We start from the raw sequence: 21,484 nt of genomic DNA, 5'->3' as shown, positions 1-21,484 counted from the left end.
CTCGTTGGAGAGGCGCAGGCTGGATGTCCCGTGTGGCCGTGGGTCTCAGTGGCCGCCCAGGCCCGTCTCCCGCGACTCCCTGCTTTGCCCCGTCTCTCTCGCCGACCTCATTCCTGGCCCCCTGCCTGGAGGGCCGCCCTCCTTCGTTGGGCCGCACGGTGGCAGCGGGACAGGCGAGCACTTCTCTGGGCTCCTCTTGGCTCCTTAATGCGTAACGGGAGCGAGCCGTTCGCGGCACGCAGACGCAGGCCGTGCCAACCTCTCCTGTCCACAGGAGTCCGATCTCATTTGAGCCTCGACTCCCCAAGTAAAATGGTTTCTCTTAGTCCCTTGATGGCGGGGTGGGCGGTGTCCCAGGACGTGCCCCCTGCTGCCCACCCCGTTGCTGGTGGGTCCTACTGGCTGGGCGCTCAGGGAGCCTGGGCCTCCCAGGGAGGGCGCCCGGTACCATCTCGGAGAGCCTGCTCTTCCGTCCCCGTCCCTCCCCCCATCCCCCCCTCCACACACATCAGTTTCCCTTGGGTTCGGACCTGGTTTTCGAGTGTTGGTGTGTTTAAGGGTTTTAAGGGGGAAGCTCTTTAGGTCCACGTGAATCCCCGCGCCTCTGCGCTCAGGGATTGTGATCGGGCAGAGGTGGTGCCCAGGATCCTGGGCGGTAACGGGACGTCACAACCTTGGAGGCGAGGCCCTGATGCGAACACAGCTCTGCGTGAGAGCAGTTTTACAAGCGACGATTTGGATGTTCCGGTGAGACGGAGACTCTGTTGACTGGAGGACGGAGCCCTGGCAAGAGCAGGCCGCCTGAGCCCCGGCTGCCTCCTGCCTCCACCCAGGAGGTGACCTTTGGCAACGGTGGTGGCTGGCGAGATGTCAGAAGTCACCGTTCGCCGTCTCGGTCGTGCCTGCATTTGCAAGATGGCTTTCCTGGAAGGCTCCGGCAATTGGCTGTATCAGGGATGTTCCCTGCGCTGCGTGGACCTAGCACCCTGAGCTCATCAGAGGAATGTCCAGTGCCTCGGGACCCCCTCCGTGCAGCGACCGGGCCGAGGGTGCACACCTGGGACACTGGCAGGTGGCAGAGGAGGGCCCCACACTTGCTGGGAGGCCGCGCGTCCGCTCGCCATGTGCCAGGGGTCTGAGAAGAGTGAGCACGGGGACAGTTTGAGCAGGGTGTCATGTCGAGTCTCCGGGAGAAGAGCCCCACGCCCGGCCCTTGGCTTGGGGAGCCAAGCGCGTGGCACCGGTGGTCTGTGCCCACAGCCTGGCCGCACATGCGGGGGGCAGCTGCACCCACCGCTCACCTCTGAGGTTGGGGGGACCCAGGGGAGCCCCGTTGGGGGGCCTCGGTGCTCGGCTTTGGCCTCCCGGTACAGGAAGCAGGTCGCAGGCAGGAGAGCTCGTGCGGTTCAAGTCCCTGCCTGTCCCTTCCGAGCTGTGATGAGGAACCTGCAGCCCAGGGTGTCCTCTCCCTGGCCGGCAATCTGGAATGTCCCGGGCTCTGCGGGGCAAGATGCTCCGAAGGCTCAGCCCCAGCCTTGTGCCACGGGCCCAGCACTTGGCCACATCCACGGGCTGCTGGCCACCCACTGGGCCTTCCTGTGAGCTCCTCTCCACTGCGACCATGCTGAAGGTCGCAGGGAGGACCACCCTGAAGGCCACAGGGAGGACCATGCCGAAGGCCGCAGGAGGACTACACTGAAGGCCGCGGGGAGGACCAGCTGAAGGCCGCGTAGAGGACCAGCTGCAGGCCGCGGGGAGGATCACACTGAAGGCTGCAAGGGAGGACCACGGTGAAGGTTGCAGGGGAGACCACACTGAAGGCTGTGGGGAGGACCAGCTGAAGGCCGCAAGGGAGGATTACGGTGAAGGTTGCAGGGGAGACCACACTGAAGGCCGTGGGGAGGACCACCCTGAAGGCTGCGTGGAGGACCAGCTGAAGGCCACGGGGAGGACCAGCCTGAAGGCTGCGGGGAGGACCACACCGAAGGCCAGGGGGAGGACTATGCTGAAGGCCACAAGGAGGGACCATGGTGAAGGTTGCAGGGGAGACCATGCTGAAGGCTGCGGGGAGGACCAGCTGAAGGCCATGGGAAGGACCACCCTGAAGGCCGAGGGGAGGACCAGATGAAGGCTGCAAGGGAGGACCAGCCTGAAGGCTGCGGGGAGGACCACGCCAAAGGCCAGGGGGAGGACTATGCTGAAGGCCACAAGGGAGGACCACGGTGAAGGTTGCAGGGGAGACCACGCAGAAGGCCATGGGGAGGACCACCCTGAAGGCTGCGTGGAGGACCCGCTGAAGACTGCGGGGAGGACCAGCCTGAAGGCCATGGGGAGGATCACCGCTGCTGAGCATCACGCAGCAGCTGCTTGGGAAGGGCACCGTTCGCGGCCACTGACCCACTGAAACATCCCCCCCTGGGGCCTTCACAGTAAACCCAGACATGCACCTGAAGGCCAAATGACACCGTGTCTCCAGATCCTCAGATGACATCAGTGCCACTTGGCCAGAACCCAAGCAGCCAGGAAACTCCGATAACTGCAGTGTTTTGTCAAGAGGAAAGTAACCACGTCCACAAGGACTTGCCACCCCATGCAATGAGCCAACGTGACCCTGAGGTCTTGCTGGGACAGGAGAAGGCTCGGGTGAAGCAGTGAAAGCAAGAGGAAAGGATTCAGGTGAGAGGCAAGGGTGCAAGAGGAAGCTGGGGTGCCGATGGAGAGGACCTCCTCCCCCACGGCCTTCAGCATGGTCCTCCCTGCAGCCTTCATGTTGGTCCTCCCTGCAGCCTTCAGCCGGTCGTCCACGTGGCCTTCAGTGTGGTCTCTCCTGCGACCTTCACCTTGGTCCTCCCTGCGGCCTTCAGGGTGGTCCTCCCCTGTGGCCTTCAGTGTGATCGTCCCTGTGGTCTTCAGGGTGGTCCTCCCCATGGCCCTCAGGTGGTCCTCCCCCCGCGCCGTAACCTTACTCCATCAGAGTTGCTTCACGCTTTGCCCTGAGTGTCCCTTTGTCTCCCTACATCACCGATCTTCAGTTGGACTGCTTTTCTTAAAGACTAAGACGCAGTACACAGAGTAAAACCCTAGAAGTTTTAGGAGCTGTACAGCTTCACATTGTCAATGTGTAAAAATTCTTAAGAAGACTAGCGCTTTGGAAGGAATTCCGTGAGAACAGGAGCAGCTAAAAGGTAGCAAATTCCTTAAAATAACTAAACTTTGGCTTATAACAAGGTCATTGTTTGGCGGTATCCACGTCTTAAAAACTTTCCAGAGCTAAGAGGAGGAAATTATTTTGAGACAATGTAGCAACTTAAAAAATAAAGACAATAAATTAGCATTTGCATTATTTGCCAACCACTGCTTTCCTTTCTTCCAACTTTGTACCTCACATTCTTAATAAATTGGATCATGTGAAGAACTAGATTAACTTTACCTTTTTTTTATTTAATTGAAATTGTTTTTGCAGAAGTGGAAATTTGGCAGCAAGTATGGAAACTAGCAAATCAGTTTAGAGTGTTCTGGGCTTCTTAGTCTGATGAAACCCACAAGAATGAGGAAAGACTGCACGGCTTCAAGGAAGAGAAGGCTGCACTCGTGTAGGCTTTGCCTTTCTGTAATTTTATTTTTACTCTCACTAATTCAGTAGCATGTAGAACATCATGTCCAAACTTTAATTGGTTAATAGTGACCTCCAAATGGGTAGAATTTCAACCCCTAATAGTTATTTTTGATGATTTGATGGAGAAAATGCTGGGAAGTATTTTCTAGGAATGGTGTAAAATGAAGAGGACTGTGGTAATTTAAAAGCAACAACCTCAGGAGAACCTGGCTGGCTCCATCTGTAGAGCATTGGACTTTTGATCTTGGGGTTGTTGAGTTCAAGCCCCACGTTGGGTATAGCTATTACTTAAAAATAAAATCTTAAAAAAAATAACAAAAATGAAAGCAACAACAACTGTGATGTAATGGAATATAGGCAATTGGCTGATGATAGCTTTTATACCCAGATGTTGTGTTCTGAGGTTGACCTCTTGTGAGGCAGTAGAAGCGTGTGTCTAATTTCAGTTAAAGTGGCCAGTTAGCATGGGTATATTTGGAGCATATGTGTTCCTTTTAAATAAATAGGGTGGGTGGGGGGGGCGTTTGGGTGACTCAGATGGTATAAGCATCTGAGACCCTCGATTTTGGCTCGGGTCAGGATCTCCGGGTTGTGAGGTCCAGCCCTGCAGTGGGCTCCATACTGGGTGTGGAACCTGCTTAAGATCCTCTCTCTTCCTCTTCCTCTGCACCACCCTCCACCCCACTCTCTTGGCACTCACTTTAAAAAAAAAGGAGGGTAGGTGGGCTTTTTTTGTTGTTGTTTTCACATGATGGTTTTTATCCATGTTTTTTCAAGCCAGCTGGAGCCCTGGAAGTCTGTTAGAACATGGCTAACTTGTACTGTATCCCAGTTGGTAGTATATGAGTTGTCTAAATGGGGTTCCTCTTGACTGGATGGGAGCTCCCAAGTGTGGAACGACAACTGAGTGGAAGCTGGTGGCACAGGCTGGGAAATAATTCACCAGAGGCAGAACCGAGATAGAAGTGTATTGACTATGTGGCGAGAGAGCGGTAGGCAGGACAGCCAAGGAGAAGGATGTCTGCAAGGAGGTAGTGGGGGGTAGAGGGTGGATGTGAGGAGGTGTGGTGATGTGTGGACAGTTGTAAGTAGCCCATCAGTCATGGTCACTTAGAACTGATGGATATTTTGAGGTGGGTCACCTGATGGGCCTTTCCTACATTCCGTTGCTCAAGCCTTGTAGCCCGAAGGCAGCCTCCACATGAGTCACATCCAAATAGATGTTCTCTTTCCTTCTGCGAGCACTCTGTTGGTGTCTGTCGGAGGCCTGGCCCTGCTTTCCAAGTCAATTTCCTCTGTGTGGTTCTTCTGCTCCGTCCTTTATGTACCGTCCTCCAGGCTTCCCACGTGGTCCATTGATGGGCTGCCATCAGCTGAAGCTCACATCACCATGCTGGTGGATATCACCCTGAATACATTCACAGCCAGTGCTGTCTTCCAAGGGGTTTGCTGTGTCCTCGAACACACATTATCGGAGGTGCAGGGAGGCTGCCCTGATCTCCGAATGACCCAGTGCCGTCCAGTGCTTTGTTACCGGGTCACCACATTGGGATCCCCCGGGAGCTTGGGAGGAATGAGCACTCTTGGGGCCCACTGCAGTCCCGCTTGGTCTGAATCTGCCCTGTTCTCAAGGCAACATTACACTTGTCCTATTTTAATGACCATTTACGAGTTTGTCAAAGCCCTGGAAGCCAAAGCCAAAGATCCTTTTGCGGCAGAATCTGTTCTCATTAAGTCACCCCAGAATGCCAGAGACTTTATCTGATGAGTTCCCGCACAGATAGGGCGGATGGGTTGAGCTCTGTTCAGCTGCAGCAGAGAACAGCCAGTTCTTTTCTGTCTTCTGGTCGGTTCGTGAGTCTTGCGGGGCTGTGCTGTGAAGGGTCATCCGTCTGGACACTCTGAGGTTTTACTGGTAGATTAGAGTTTGCTCTTCTCTGCAGGTGGTGAGGGTAGGTGGACAAAGTAAGGGATAGGTGATGTGAGGATTTTTGAGGTTATTAATTAGTAATTAAGTTCCTTAATTACCTAAATGCCCAGGCTAGTGTTTTGGAGCAGATCACAACTCATTGGCAGGTCACAAAATCATTTTAGTCGGTCACAGCCAGCACTCAGAAACAATGTGGTTCACACAATAAGGCTAAGTATTGTTTTTAGAAATTTAAAAGAAGTTACACGTATGCACATGTATATAGAGATATTTAATATCACGACTCAGGATACGTGTAGACGTGTAACATGTATGCATTTTCACGTGTGTGTGTAGCTGTATGTATATATTTATATACGTGTATATATGGCACGTGATAAAAGTGTTTGAAAGTCCAAAATGACTAGAATCACGGGGGAGTTACAGGGGAGGAATTAAGGAGATATAATCTCTGTAGTGTAACAGGGCAGGAGGCTAACATAGATGTTTCTTCCTGGCTTAGTTCGCCAAGATGCCAAATACATATCTAGTTATCAATGACAGTAAACATTCTGCTATTTTTTATACATTTATTTTTTATTGGTCTTCAATTTGCCAACATACAGAATAACACCCAGTGCTCATCCCGTCAAGTGCCCCCCTCAGTGCCCGCCACCCAGTCACCCCCACCCCCCGCCCTCCTCCCCTTCCACCACCCCTAGTTCGTTATTTTGAAATATTAGGAAGATAGGGTGTTTCGATTTTAAGCCACTGTAGTTCTCAGAGAGCTATTATAATGCCACCGATAGATTTAAATATTTAGAATCTAAGGCGGTGCCGTCAGGACTACGATGACTTTTGGACTTCGTTTGTTTCTCACTGCTGACTCACAACCATAGGACCGTCTGTTTTTTGACGAGATCGGGTGCGTTCAGGGTGGTATGGCCGGAGACCGACCGTCTGTTTTTGGTGTTGCCACAGTAAATGTTCAGGATCTACACGTTGATCAAGGAGGGAGAGGCAGCCCTGGAGCCCACCGGGTGCTCACTTCTAGGTTCCCATGTGAGGTTTGGCACGTACTCTCGGTTGCTTAGTCTACTGACGAAGACCTTAGCTACCACTGGGGTTGAGGAGTCTTTTTTTTTTTTTTTTTTTGGCCTCTTTTCAACCTTCTTCCTGTTCTTATGTCTTTAGCGTCTGGCACAGGGCTTGGCATGTTTACCTCTGGTAAGTCCTTGTTGAATGAACGCATGACTCTGCAGTAGCTCCTCATTTTTCTTGAGTAAATGCCGAGTCCTTACAATTGCCTTCAAGCTCTTGGGCCCTCCCATTGCTCCTTTGGCCTCCTCTCCTGATACTTGTGCCTTCGTCCTCTCTGTCAGGCACCTGCTTCTTCCGGGCCCCTCCCGGAGATGCTTTTGCTCAAACATCCAGGTGCCCGGGCGCCTGCTCCCCACAGCCTTGGCTCCAGCGCTGCCTTCCTCTGCTCGACTGGCTGTCCCCCGTCTGCACCCCTCTGCCTGTGTACCTGGCCCTTACCACTTCTTTTTTTTTTTAATTAAAGCCATTGGTTTTTTAAAAAATATTTTATTTTTATTAATGAGAGACACACAGAGAGAGAGAGAGAGAGAGAGAGAGGCAGAGACACAGGGAGGGGGAGAAGCAGGCTCCGTGCAGGGAGCCCGATGTGGGACTCGATCCTGGGACTCCAGGATCTCGCCCTGGGCTGAAGGTGGCGCTAAACCGCTGGGCTACCAGGGCTTCCCTAGATCCTTTTTATTTTCTGATACTCTGTGGTGGAATATTTGGGACATTATGGGTCTCCAAAGCACTGTGGCCTGGCTGCGTCTGGCGGCGGCTGAGTCCCAGCTGTGCCTCCCGCTGGGTCAGCCCCGGGCGCGGGACCCCCAGGTGCCAGCCTGGCTCCATCGTAGCCTCGTGTGTTCCTGCCCGTGGAGCGTTGGTGACCTTGGGGGTGACCCAAAGGGTCTGAAGGAAGTGTGCTCGCTGGGGATCACTGGTGGCTGTTTCCAAACAGAAACGGGGTTTAAAGATAATATTACAACAAAAATACACCTTAGTTTTGAAAGGAATTCCCAAGAACAGGGAATGAGTAGGAGACCTATTCATTTTTTCGATAACTCAGCTTTGGCTTATTTCTTATTATAACCATTTATTTTGATGACTCTGTGGGTCTGCTGGTAGGATGGAATAGAGTTCAAATCTTAGCTTTGCTTCTTCTATTTTTTTTAATTTTGTGTATTTAATTATCTGACGTGTGCTATGAAGAGCTCTTGGTTGTATTTTGGGAAGGGAAGCCGTGTTAGGGGCCAGCTGGGGAGCGGGCTGGGGGTCAGCGGGACGAGGTCAGCGGGCCGGGGCGGGGGAGCAGCCTGGGGTCAGCGGGTCGGGGGCAACAGGATGGGACCAGCGGGTCGGGGGGTCAGCAGGTCAGGGGATGGGGTCAGGGGACTGTGGGTCGGGGGGTCAGTGGATTGGGGGCAGTGGGCTTGGGGGACAGCGGGTTGGGGGGTCAGTGACCCAGGGGCAGCAGGACGGGGCCAGTGGGCTCAGGGGCCAGCGGCCGGGGTCAGCGGGCTTGGGGCCAGGGTCAGGGGGTCAGCAGGTCAGGGGACAGCGGCTGGGGTCAGTGGCTCGGGGCCAGCGGGCTTGGGGGCCAGCGGATCGGGGGCCAGCAGGTCAGGGGACAGTGGGTTGAGGTCAGCGAGTCGAGGTCAGTGGGGTCGGGGGCAGCAGGCCAGGGGCCCCCAGCCGGGGAGCCCTGTGTGTCACGCTGGCCCAGCCGTGTGCCTGCCGGGGGCCCCGCCAAGTGCCGTGACCATCCCAGCCGCTGCCCGGGTCCTGGTGCCAGGCCCTGTCCGCGTCCCCGCTGCGCTGCTCCCCACTGGCCAGGCTCCGGGGGCACAGAGCCTCGTCGGGGAAGGAAGAGGTGTGCAGCCGGATCTCTCTCTTGACCTCTGTCTGGAGGAAACGTCTTCCTGTACCTTAAAGACAAACTGAGCCGGCAGTGAAGGCCGGGAACGCGTGAGCGTCCCCTCTCGTTCTCTGGTCCCGCCGCTCACCATTCTGGCCTCAGGCAGGGGCAGTGATCTCCTGGCTTCTGTCACCTCCCAGGGCACCTGCGCTCTGCCTGCGGGCAGCTCCGGCTTCCCACGCTGGGGCCACGGGCCCAGGTGCCGCGAGCGCTGCTGGGAGCGCGGTGGGCACGTGGCGTCCAGAACTCGGTCTGGGCTGGTGCGGCCGCCGGACAGCAGGGGCAGGTTCCTCAGGAAGTTAGAGCCAGAGCCACCCGACAGCCCTGCAGGGGCTCCACTGGGTATTTACCCAAAGGGCAGGAGCGTAGGTTGGAGGGATGTTTGCGCCCTGACGTTGTGCGCAACAGGCGAACCATGGAGCGGGCCCGAGTGCTCACCGACCAATGGACGGATCGAGATGATGGCGGGGGGGGGGGGGCAGTGGAATACCAGTAGGGCCTCCAGAGAGGGGAACCCTGCTACCGGCAGCAACATGGACGGGGCTGGGGTCACTATGCTAAGTGAAATAAGTCAGAAATAGGCAAATATTGGCATATGCACGTGGAATTCAAGAAACCAAACAGGTGAACTGTATGATGGGGCGCAGGAGACAACGACAAACACCAGCCTGAGGGCTGATGGAGGGAGGCTGGTGGGGTGGCCAGGTGGGTAACGGGCGTTAGGGAGGCACCTTTGTGATGAGCACTTGGTCTGTAAGTGATGAATCACCGAGTTCTGCAGAAACCAATATGGCCGCGTGTGTTAACCAAGTAAAATTTAGATTAGGAAAAAGAAGAACAAAAGGAGACGGTCCCGGGTTATGAGGCCCTCGTCCCCCCAGGATGTGCTGCGTCACTTTGGAAAGCGGCCCATGGGCTCTTCGTGCTCCGAGCTGCGGGGCGGGTGTGGGCAGGAGGAGCTCGGCCAGCATCTCCCGATGGCCAGGGCTCCCTGGTTCTCTTTAGGGCCTTTCCTGTGGGGGGGTTGATCCCCCGAGGCTGTGGCCTCCTTTGTGAGGGTGCAGCGTGGATGCCCGTGCTGTGAAGAGCGGGGCTTGCCTTGGGCTGAGTTCTGTGGACTTAGGGAAAGGCATGCACTTACTAGACCTGCGGGGGGCGGGGGGAACCAGGCCCGTGTGCCTGCGGCCCCTGGGGTGGGCCACTGCTTTCCACGCATAGAGTTGGGCCCAAGACACTTAACATTATGCTGAGAAGAAGAGGTGGATTTATCGAAATTCTCTGCCTCCTAGGTCATGGAACTGCTGCTTTTAGGGTTTTTTTTTTTTGGCTTGAGTGTGGAAACTGTGCTGCCTGAGAGGTCAGCACCAGGGGATAAACCTGGGAGATAATGTGAAGGTTTGGGGAGTGATTTGTGGGGAGTGGGAATGAATAATACAGCCCTGCCTACAGATTCCAGAAGAGCGTAGGCTTCTGTAGTGAAGGGGGTTCTTATTTCGTAGTCTCTTAGGTCATTTAATTGATTTGAATGTTTTAAAGTGTCTTTTATTAAACCATTCACGTGGAAATCTAAAATAGAGCTTTAGTCACAATCTTCTTCGTAATAGAAAACAAGGTATCTTTTAAGGATAGCAGAAACTGAATGTATTTACATATGGAACTTTTTTTTTTTAAAGATTGTATTTATTTAATCACGAGAAACAGAGGGAGAGGCAGAGACACAGGCAGAGGGAGAAGCAGGCTCCGTGCAGGGAGCCTGACGCGGGATTCGATCCCGGAACCCCAGGATCACGCCCCAGGCTGAAGGCGGCGCTAACCGCTGGGTCACCCGGGCTGCCCCTCGAACTTCTATTTTATTTTATTTTATTTTATTTTATTTTATTTTATTTTATTTTATTTTATTTTATTTTATTTTATTTTATTTTATTTTATTTTCGAACTTCTATTTTAAACAGGCCTTAAGTAAGATCTTGCTTGAATTAAAGATCATTGGTATAAAAATAAAAAATCATAAAGCACTTTTCATATAGGTTGTCTGGAAGTTGCATTAGCATTTGGTTTTGGGATCAGAGCTGGGTATCTGACCTATACATGTTTTCCCATGTTGGTTGGGAATGTGTTATTGGTATGAATGGAAAATTAAGAACAAGTAACAAATTCTTACTGTGGGGAATCCCTGGGCGGCTCAGTGGTTTAGCGCCTGCCTTGGGCCCAGGGTGTGATCGTGGAGTCCCAGGATCGAGTCCCGCATTGGGCTCCCTGCATGGAGCCTGCTTCTCCCTCTGCCTGGGTCTCTGCCTCCCTCTGTGTGTCTCTCTTGAATAAATAAATAAAATCTTTAAAAAACAAAACAAAAAACAAATTCTTACACAGGTACAATGAGATATAACCAGTTCTGGAGAACTTGTGGGTTCATTATCTGGGGGTAGAGCATGAGGCTAAGCATCTCCTACCTATTTAAAATTAATTTAGAGCTTCTGGGCTCTGTTTTGAAGGTTTGCATACATTCCATTGCTTTGGCCTTTTTAAAAAAATGTTTTAATTTTTTTAAATTTTAAAATTTTCATTTTTTTAAACTGCGCCCCACATATACAATTCTACTTTTATTTTATTTTTTATAAATTTATTTCTTATTGGTGTTCAATTGACCAACATACAGAATAACACCCAGTGCTCATCCCGTCAAGTGCCCCCCTCAGTGCCCGTCACCCAGTCACCCCCACCCCCTGCCCTCCTCCCCTTCCATCACCCCTAGTTCGTTTCCCAGAGTTAGGAGTCTCTCATGTTCTGTCTCCCTTTCTGATATTTCCCACTCATTTGGGAATATAAAAAATAGTGAAAGGGAAAAAAGGGGAAAGGAGAAAAAATGAGTAAATTTAATTTTTAATTTTTTAAGGAATTATTTATTTGAGACAGGGTATCTGTAAGAGAGCAAGCGAGAGAGAGAGTGCAAGCGCACGAGCAGAGGGAGAAGCCGGTTAGAAGCCCGCCAATGCAGGGCTCAGTCCTAGGCCCCCGGGATCACGACCTGAGCCACAGGCAGACTGAGCCATCCAGATGCCCCTCCATTGCTTGGCCTTCGTGCAGTAAACTAGAGATTGACAAATCATAACTTTTAATTTGGCTTATTTTTAAAAAAAATGTTAAGGGCCTCCCCGTGCCTCATCCTCTGCAGTCTAAGAGGATGCACATGATGGTGATGTGGTGCTTGCCGCAAGGAGTCAGTAGTCACGTGGGAGAAGTGTCGTTTCCACTTCTGGGTGGATGAGGCAGGTAGGAAGGCCGTTCTGCTGAACCAGTCATGTAGGTGTAGAGCATGTACGTGTTTATTTTATACCTCCCGAGTCGCTTCTGACGTCACTTAGGTGGTTGGTAGGGCTCGTTGCCTTGTCGACGTAGGACCTGGAGGCCCCTGCAGTCCCCGCCATGTGGCCTCGTCACGGCCGTGTCACCGTCCAGCAGTCTGTTGCTCCCTGGCCCGCTGAGTGGAGCCCTGCAGCACGGCCCGCTGGAGGGGTGGCCCCTCGTTATTTCTGCCGAGCTCTGTTGCTGGAGCAAGTCGCAGGCTCTCCCTGCGCTCGAGAGGAATTTGCCCACCGCAGTATGTCTCTGGTTCCTCCGCTGACCTTTGTCCCCAGTGAGGCTGAACACTTGAACCCTAGGAAGACCGATGAGAGTCCTTGATCCCAGTTGACAGGTAAAAAATACCGTTTGGGAAACCAGGAGTGGATTGTTTTCCCCTCTTAGTAGGTAGAAAACAGGAGAAAGCAATGTGTCTGGACTCACAGTATGGATATTCAGGAGTCACATGCAGGCAGCAAGGTGTGCGGCCCGGGTGTCGACAGGAATCCCACAGGAGCCTCTGGCTAGATGCAGCCCTTTTTTATCTGGGTGTCTTAGCTTTGGCTGGTCGCCGAGGAGTGACCTATGGCAGGAACACACTTTAAGGGACAGGTCTCCTGGAGAGTGCACTGCAGCACGCAAGCTAGACAGATGGTGGCTTACTCAACCTTGGACGGGAGTGTAGTCCTGCAGGTTGGCAGGCGCGGGGCAGAGAGGCAGAGCTCCCTGAGTTTACCTGGATCTGCCTTGTAAGGCACAACGCGGTCGCCTGACACACCCTGGGATGGTGTGACACGCACTCAGCACACCCACCAAGGTGGGGTGAGGGTGATCGCGACAGATTGCATGGCCTGGACCTGGACAAAGTCTGGGATACCAGGCTGGAGGATGTTCTAGCAACAAGGTGAAGGGCAGGTGCAAAGACCGCCTTGCAGTCAGAAGCAGGGGTGTTCCCCCAAGGGTCGGTGTTGCTCTCGTAGAATCAGACGTATTTCGTGGGAGGAAAAGGTGCCGCTGGGCCTGCCTCTCTTTGCAGTTAAGGATCGTGTGCATCTGTGTGCTCACAAGGTGATTTGGATTGTTACGATTAAATAATAATAATAAAAAAAACCAAATCCAGTAAGGACAGTATTCATTATCTGTTTGTGGGCCCTCGTTGGAGAAAAGGTCTGCATGTCGTCTTTTTGGATGATAAGAGCAGGGCGCCCCTTCTGGCTGCTAGAGAACCGATGGGGGATTTTGTTTTGCTCCATCAAGTCCCTTGGCTCAGATTCTTTTGCTCCAAGTCTCCCTTCCTTTCTTTTCTTTCTTTTTTCCTTTTTTTATTTTTTTTAACTTTTTAAAAAACTTTTATATTTTTTAATAAATTTATTTTTTATTGGGGTTCAATTTGCCAACATACAGAATAACACCCAGTGCTCATTCCGTCAAGTGCCCCCCTCAGTGCCCATCACCCAGTCACCCTCACCCCCCACCCACCTCCCCTTCCCCCACCCCTAGCTCGTTTCCCAGAGTTAGGAGTCTCTCGTGTTCTGTCTCCCTTTCCCTTCCTTTCTTACTCGACGTTTATGCTCTCATTTTATTCGTTTTGGTATTTGTGACCGTTATCGTGATAGTTCTCAACTATTTTTTAGAACGTGGGAAATAGACAGTGTATTAGGAGAAACCAAGAGACAGTTCGCTGAAATTCTTTATGTTTTTCCTTTTAGCACAGATACTTGTAACACCGCATGGCGGTCTCCTGATCGGACCATTTTCAAGAGCTCACATCAGCCTTCCTACAGCTTAAAAGGTGAGTAGAACTTAAGACTCTTCTCTTTGATAAAGTCTGTGAGGCAGAGCTCATCGCAGCACCGACGTTGTGAGTTTCTGGGCCTCTGAGAAAGTCGTGCAATTTCTAGGCACAAAAACAATCTTACTCATGTGGCTTTTTCTGATGGGAAGAAAGTCGCATGACATCACACTAAATGTGGCCTTTCTTTTCTGTTTGTGATTTACCTTGAGCTGTGAATGTACATAGAATACGTATTTCTAGACTTACTAAAAGAAAATCTTACTATTCAGCTTGTCTTTGTTGCTGAGCCTGAGTAATGTGCAGATACTTAAAGACATTGTGAGATCAGTGGAAAATGGGATTCTTTAATTCTCATTCTAAATTCTGTGTTTTGTTTGGTTTCCCGCTTCCTAAAATGCGGATAATGATGGGATTGCCGTGAGAAATAAGTGAGGCGTCATACATAGTAATGTGGTATCTGGCACATAGCGTACACTAACTAACTAAATACTAATTCCTGTTTCTTTCTTATCTGTTGTGACATCAGGCGGGCAGGTGTTTCTGTCTCTGTATTGGTAACGCGTGTGGCTTATTCAGACCCTTGAATTTAAATGGACTTTTCACAGTCTGGAACCTTCCTCAAATTGTCGGTGTTACACAGCATGCTGTGTGTAGCCGTCTACACACACCCTGAATCCAGGTTGGGGGCAGTTCCCCTCTGTGGTCGAGTGAATGCAGTTCATACGTATTTCTTTCCCGAGTGGAGTTTACCACCAGATACCTGAAATATATTTTGCTTCCAGGTATTTTACTGTCAGATATTTGAAGCCCATTTGATGGGCTGTCCCGGGGTAGGTGATGAGCTTTCGCTGGGGAGCATCCAGACTGTACACCTTAGAGATGCTCAATATGATGACATATTTCTCATTCGTATGATTCTTTATTGCCCAATAGGGCGGTGTTTTTGAGAATCCCTTACCTTTCCTTACTTGGTGAGTTTTTTGTTTGTTGTTGTTTTTTTTAAGATCTACTTTTTTTCTTTTTAAGATCTACTTATTATTAGAGAGAGAAACTGAGCGTACTTGGAGAGTAGGGGCCGAGAATCTCAAGCAGACTCCCTACTGACTGTGGAGCCTGACATCACAGGACTTGATCTCACACCCTGGGATCATGACCTGCACCGAAGTGTTCGACTCTTAACTGAGCCACCAGGCGCGCCTGACTTGGTGCGTGTTGGTGAGCTGTGCTTCCGTGACGTGGCGTGCCCACCACCAGCTTAAGGTGGGAGGCAACGGCTCATCGCTCCCAGGGCCTGAGCTCGTGTGGGCCCAGGTTAGGCGCTCTTTCATTGTCTCAGAGACCGTCCTCCTTCGCTTTACCCGCTAAAAACTAAAGCTGCCTTCAAATAGAATTTTTCCGCGCAACCCAATATACCACTGGACTATGCTCCTAGGGACTGTGCAGCTTGGTGTACGAAATTTTTGACAAAAGTAGAAATATACTTGCAAATTACATAAGAACCCAATCCCCCCCCCCATATGGGGTTACCTCATTCTGTCAGTTATTTTAAGCAACTTTCAGAATTGGTAATGGAAATCTTTTTCTTGACTACATTACCGGGTGTGGATTTTAAATTATAATGCAAGGCTGTGTTGCTTCTTATGAACGTTCGAATGGTGCGGGAGCAGCTCCCCATCTGCAGACCTGCGTGCTGCTCCGTGCATCCGGGGGCATTTTCAGGCACCGTGCTTGGATTCTGCGGTGTTGCAAGAACGTTCACACCCTCTAAAATAGGTCCTTCCAGCTGACTGTCCTGGAATTTATATCTGCTCTGTTAACTTGTAAAATTCTCTTTCAGAGCTCACAGCTGGACGGCGAGACATTCCTAAGAGGAGGGACAGGTGGCATGGCCACTCTGCCGCAGACACTTGGCCGGGAAAGCCTGGCGTGGGGGGGGGGGGATGCATTTCTGCATGAACTGCAGAATGTGCCTGTCTTACCATATAGCGGATTTTTTTTTTGACTTAGTTTTAAAATGGGGTTGGGAAAAAAATTTAAAAAATAAAAAATAAAAATAAATAAAATGGGGTTGGGTCTTCGTGTTTAGGTTGTTATTAAATGTATTTTAATATTGCCGCCGCCTCAATAAATCTGAAGACAAACACCTCTTGGCTGTATCACACTTGTAAGGTGTAGCTGGAAACATGGCCTTTGGCTCAAGTTCTGTCCTTGCCCTTTTCCTTCACTTTTTTACTCTGACAAGTCCTAAGCCGGCCTGAGTCTCAGCTCTTTTCATTTTTAAATGGAATAATGTTTATCTTGTGGAATTACTGCGAAGATGCCTAATTCAGCATCCACACACCAGAGGAGTTCGGTAAAATGCCAGTTTTGAGCCGTCCGGACGCTGAGTCCAGTCCAAGGACCGCGTGCCAGCAGGATCGGAGGAAGAGGGGCGGCAGAGGCATGGGTTTCTCTGTTCTCCTTGGGGGCGACAGAGGTTTGCTGAGGAATTCCACGATGCGTCTTACGGCTTCGGCCAGGTTTGGTGCAATGACGCCTCCAGGTTGTAGGTGAAGAAATCATTAGTTCCAGCTCTTTGGGCCATTTTCTGTCCTTGTCATGAGAGAAGGAAACCTCAGACCTACACATGGTTGGCTCTCAGCACAGACAAGACAGGTCTACATGGGGAGACTCCTCCTCTCTTGGGTCCTTTAGGGTCCTTGAGGGATCTGTGGTCGATGGTGAGAAGCAGGCAGCAGTGAAAGTCGAGGCCCGCAGTCCAGGGGGCGGATGCTCCCGCTTTCAACAATAATGACCTTAGACACCAGCTGTACATCCCTGACCTGAACTTCCTGGCTTTGTGCTAAATTTAAACTTTTAAGGAAACTCAGAGAGGACCAGCAGTGCCGGGAGAAGCCACACTTTTTGTGCATGGGCAAATAAAGCAAGGCTTCCTTCTCCAGATGTTTCCTGGGCACGGACAGTAAAACAGATGAAACTGTGAGAATGTGACCAAACGCGAGCATCGGGAGCTGCGGTGTCAATGAGCGTGTCCGTGCCGCGGGCTCCCTCATGTGAAGGAGGGGCGAGCTCTGCTTTAGTATTAGGTCGGGATGGTTTGGAGGTGGCACTGAAACGTCTTGTCAGTGCGAGAAGCCGGACGGTGGTGGGTTGGTGCCTCTCTGGCCTTTGTGTTTGTCCATTGGAGAAGTGACCCCGAATTCCCGTTGGGGGGAATCCCGGGACAGGTCCCAGGCTGCCTGGTTCTGAGTTGCCCCTTGGCTTCTGAAAGGGTTTTGGGTTCTCAAGGCCTCATGGAGGCCCCCTTGCTCTCCCTTTGCCTCTCTTCTCCGCCCCCCCTTCCTCCCTCGTGTATACACAGCGTCAGGGGACTCGGATTTGAAGTCCACCTTGCTGCTCTGCTTCCTCCTTTAAGGTTAAAAATGGCACAAGAAAGATCGAAATGCTGCAAGGGCAGGAGGGATGCTTTGTGCCACGTTTGAGCTTGGGCCAACCAGCGATGTCAAGACACAGGCCGGCGGCCGGCCCACCGCCTCGAGAGGGAGGAGAAGCTTGCTGTCTCTCTCCTTTCTGTCCGTGGCCTGGGAACTTGGGAATTGTCTTTTGCCGATTTGTTGGGTTCTGTGCTATTATGAGACTGTGCTATTTTCTTAAAGTAGACTCATTCAGAGCTGCGTCAGAAAAATACCTTTTCATTTTGGCTTCGAAATCAAACGTGCCAGTGGCTTCGTTGGCCCGTGCCCAGCACCGTAGTGTCAAACTGCTAAAAAGCTAGCAAATTTTCCACCTAGAAATTTTGTGGGGGAGGGAAGAGTAGGGGGGCATGGGGAAGAGCATCAAAATAAACCTTTCAGAGATTCTGGATTGTGTGGTGGCTTGCGCACTTTTCCGTGGTGAGGGAGGTTAGGAATAGCATTGCTTTTTTCTTTTCTTTTCTTTTTTTTTTTTTTTTTTTGCCTTTTCTTTTTTTTTAATAATTTATTTTTTATTGGTGTTCAATTCCATAGCATTGCTTTTTATGGGAGTCGCAGCCGCAGCTCAGAAGTTGGGCTTTGCGGGCTCAGTGTGTGGGGGTGACACGGCCTCTGCAGCCTGCGGGGCGGGGGGCAGGCCCGACAGACGGCACTCAAGCGTGGGATGTGCTTACCGAGCTCAGGTTCTCGGGAGGCCTTGCGGTGGCCTCTGATGCTGGTTGTGACAGACTGAGTTCCAGCAGCCCCCCAGAGTCACGTCGGCGTAGGTGTAAGGACGGTCACGGGAACAGGTGTCACAATCCAGAGGCTGTTGTCCTTCAGGCCTGTGTTGGCCTGACGGGCCGATCCTCTGGAGCTTCCATGAGATGCCCTCCCCTTAGGGGCCTTAGCAGCGGCGTGGGGGGGGGGCTGCCCCATCAGCAGGAGTCTCTACGGATTCTTGAAATGTGCCGGTTACACGATTTTCCACAAGGGGGGTGGGTGGCCAAGTGTCCCTCAAATTCAGCGTAGAAAGGAGGTGGAAAGAAGCAGCCACTGGGACGGAGGTTCTTAACCTCCAGGGGACCCGGGACGTATGTGACTTCCTTGAAATGGTGCCTCTTCCTGCAGAGAAGGCCAGAGGGCTCTGGTGGGGTTCTCCGTAGGATTCTGACCTCCAGAAAGGGTAAGAGCATTCGCAGTAGAGCATGAGACGTGGGGTTCATTTAACTTGGAAAAATCCCTTTGGAAATGGAATGAGTGTGGGCAGAGAAAGACGCCAGCGGGAGTTCGGGGGACAGAGCAGGCGGAGGGGTCTGGCCATCAGTCGTCTAACTTGCGGCACCAAGGGGGCTTCTGGAGGTTTCCACTGTGGTTTTCTGTGTGAGCGTCATTCTTTTTTTTTAATTAATTAATTAATTAATTAATTAATTTATGATAGTCACAGAGAGAGAGAGGCAGAGACACAGGCAGAGGGAGAAGCAGGCCCCATGCACTGGGAGCCTGACGTGGGATTCGATCCTGGGTCTCCAGGATCGTGCCCTGGGCCAAAGGCAGGTGCTAAACCGCTACGCCACCCAGGGATCCCGTGAGCGTCATTCTTGAAAAAAGCAGGATTTTGTGTGTGTCTGAGTGATTCCTGCCGGAGGCTGCGGGCACTGCTCAGTCCCCTCTGCAAGGCCGCTGCCCGGGGAGCGCCTGGTGCCTGCGTGGGTCGGCCTGCGTGGGGTGGTTTGCCCCCCCTGCTGGGGTGTCTGCTCACCATGGTCCTGCGCGGCCTGCCCCCGGGTGAGGGGACGGCGGGCACGAGGTAGGGGGGCCATGGCTTCGGGCTGCCCGTGGGGCCGTCGTGTCTGGGAGACGAGGCCACGGACACGCGGACAGAGGCTTCCCGGGCCCGCGTGGCACCGGGGATGACAGAAGGGCGCCCTGCCCGGGCCGCGTGGCCCCTCATGGGGACGGGTCGTGCTGCGGGTCCCAGCCATGGGGGACGCAGCTCCGGCCTCAGTCGGGCAGCCTCCTCCAGTCCCCGATGTGTTGCCCGCTCCGCAGGCCCTCCCTGTTCTGGTGCTTTCCTGGGCCGCGCTGCCTTTGCCTCCACGCGTGGGCCGAGCCATCCCTGGGCAGCTCCATGCAGGGACTTCCCCTCCTGCGGTGTTCCCCGTGCAACTGCCGTGTGTGGAGCATAAAAACAAGAAAATGCCCTGAGAGTCTTGGATCACTTGAGGAGGAGGAGTTCCACAGGTCCAGGTGCGTTCAGGAAGTGTTTTCAAGTGTTTTGTGACCTATACTGGTGGTGTTGAGTCATTATTGAAAGAAATGGTTGACATTTAGGATTGTGATGTTTAGGTGCGTTACCTATTTTTTTGATCTTTAATTGGTTCCCAAATCTTCTGCTCCTTTTTTTCTTTTCTTTTCTTTTTTTTTAATTGGTAAAATATGTGTAACATGGAGAATTTGGAACCCTGTGTATTACTGGTGGGAATGAAAAATTGTACAGCTGCTATAGAAAACAGCGTGTTTTAGCCATTTTAAGTGTATGGTTCCAGGGCATTGAGTACATTCTCATTGTTCTGCAACCATCATCCCCATCCATCCCTACAACTATTTTCATCTTAAAAAACGTACAACTCTGCACCCATTTAAACACTAACTCCCCATTCCTCCTGCTTTCTGCCCCTGGCAACCACCATTCCCCTGTCTCTATGAACTTGTCTGCTCTAGATTCCTCACACAGTATTTGTATTTTTGTGACTGGCTGCTTGCACTTAGCCTGCTGCTCTCGCGGTTCATCCATATTTTAGCAAGCGTCAGAGCTTTCTTCCTCTTCTGAGGCTGGTCATATTATGCCGCGTGGGTATACCATTTGTTTGTTTAGCCATTCGTCCATTGTTGAACCCTTGGCTTGCTTCTGCCTTTCAGCTATTGTGACTAATGCTGCTGTGAACATGGGTGTCCAGATATCTCTTGAGGGACGCCCGGGTGGCTCAGCGGTCGAGCGTCTGCCTTTGGTTCAGGTCGTGCATCCTGCGGTCCAGGGATCGAGTCCCGCATCGGGCTCCCGGCATGGAGCCTGCTTCTCCCTCCGCCTGTCTCTGTCCCTCTCTCTGTGTGTCTCTCATGAATAAGTAAATAAAATCTTTAAAAAAAATAAAAAAAGCAAAACTCCCAAAACTTACTATTTTTTTATTTTTTCTTCATTTTTCCGGTTTTATTGTAATATAATTGGCATATAAAATTGTGGGAGTTTAAGCATACAACCTGGTGATTTCATATACGTATACATTGTGAAATGATCACCAAGACAGCATTAGTGAATACATCCATCACTTCACATGGTTATCTTTTCTTTTTGTTATAAGAACATTACTACATATTCCATTAGCAAGTGCAACATGCAAGTGTACAACAAAATATAATTAACCAGAATGACCAAAACTTACTATCTTTTTTCCTCCTAAACTTATTTTTTAAAGCACACCATCAAGTAGACACTATTAGGAATCCAAAGGAAGTGTAAACTGAAGTATGGTGATGACCTACTTGAACTACAGAATTTATGAATATAAACTAATTAAGGGAAAATGAAGGTAAAATTGAGAACCGTACCTTACTGTGGAGGTAATAAATGTTATTAGAGGCCATTGAGCCTCTAGTACATGTTTCTGAGTGAGGCGTTGTTCTGTAGGCAAGGCTCTGGGCCGGGCCAGATAACCAGCTTCCAGGAACAACCCAATAGCCTACAACTTGCTCTTGTGTTGTCAGGGCTGCAGATAGGGGAAATTGTCAAGAAATGTGAAGAAATGGGGAAATTTCTAGTCAGATTCTTGTTTTTCTTGAATGTTGGGAAATATTAAATTGTGACCTTTAGGGATAACGACACCGTATTTTATGATAAGAATTCCTCAAAGTTTTTACTAGAATGACTTCTAACAATCACATGTAATAGGAAGGTTTTTGTGTTAGGTTTGTAGCATCAGTTCATCGCAATTCCTTCTGTGTGGGATGGCAGCTTGTAAGGGTAATCTCACCCTTGGGAGCCTGCCACTTACTATGCCCCCATTTTCTTTGGTGTGTAAGATGCTCCTTCAAATCAAGAAATAAAACTAATATGTGAGAGGAATAGAGAAGCTCATCTAAATATGGGCAAACTTTGGCTTTCAAAAATAGGAAGACGTTTATAAGTCACCAAGACAAAGAAGTTGTTGGAAGAGGAGCAATGGAAAATAATAGCTATTTGTGATAAAATTTATCTTTAATATACATTTACAGAGCTGGGCACTCCGAAGAGGACTTGGGCACGAAGGTGAATGGGAAGCAGGTCCTGCCTTACAGTGGGACGCGCGATCTGATGGAGCGATCCACAGTATGTCCTTAG

General features: G+C 51.0%; 1 protein-coding gene across 15 annotated transcripts in view; it reads left to right on the top strand.

The window, feature by feature from the left end:
- Positions 1-21,484, top strand: part of LOC129514487 (low-density lipoprotein receptor class A domain-containing protein 4-like) — a 387,588-nt gene that overhangs the window by 34,027 nt on the left and 332,077 nt on the right. For all 15 annotated transcript variants that reach the window (XM_055333088.1, XM_055333089.1, XM_055333084.1 and 12 more), the window contains one exon: positions 13,569-13,651. The gene's annotated coding sequence lies outside the window, so the exon portion shown is untranslated. The remainder of the gene's footprint in view (positions 1-13,568; positions 13,652-21,484) is intronic.

This window comes from Nyctereutes procyonoides, unplaced genomic scaffold, assembly GCF_905146905.1.
Source record: "Nyctereutes procyonoides isolate TBG_1078 unplaced genomic scaffold, NYPRO_anot_genome, whole genome shotgun sequence".
NCBI classification, from domain to species: Eukaryota; Metazoa; Chordata; class Mammalia; order Carnivora; family Canidae; genus Nyctereutes; species Nyctereutes procyonoides.
Note: the sequence above shows the minus strand (reverse complement) of the source record. Positions and strands in the feature narration are given on the sequence as shown.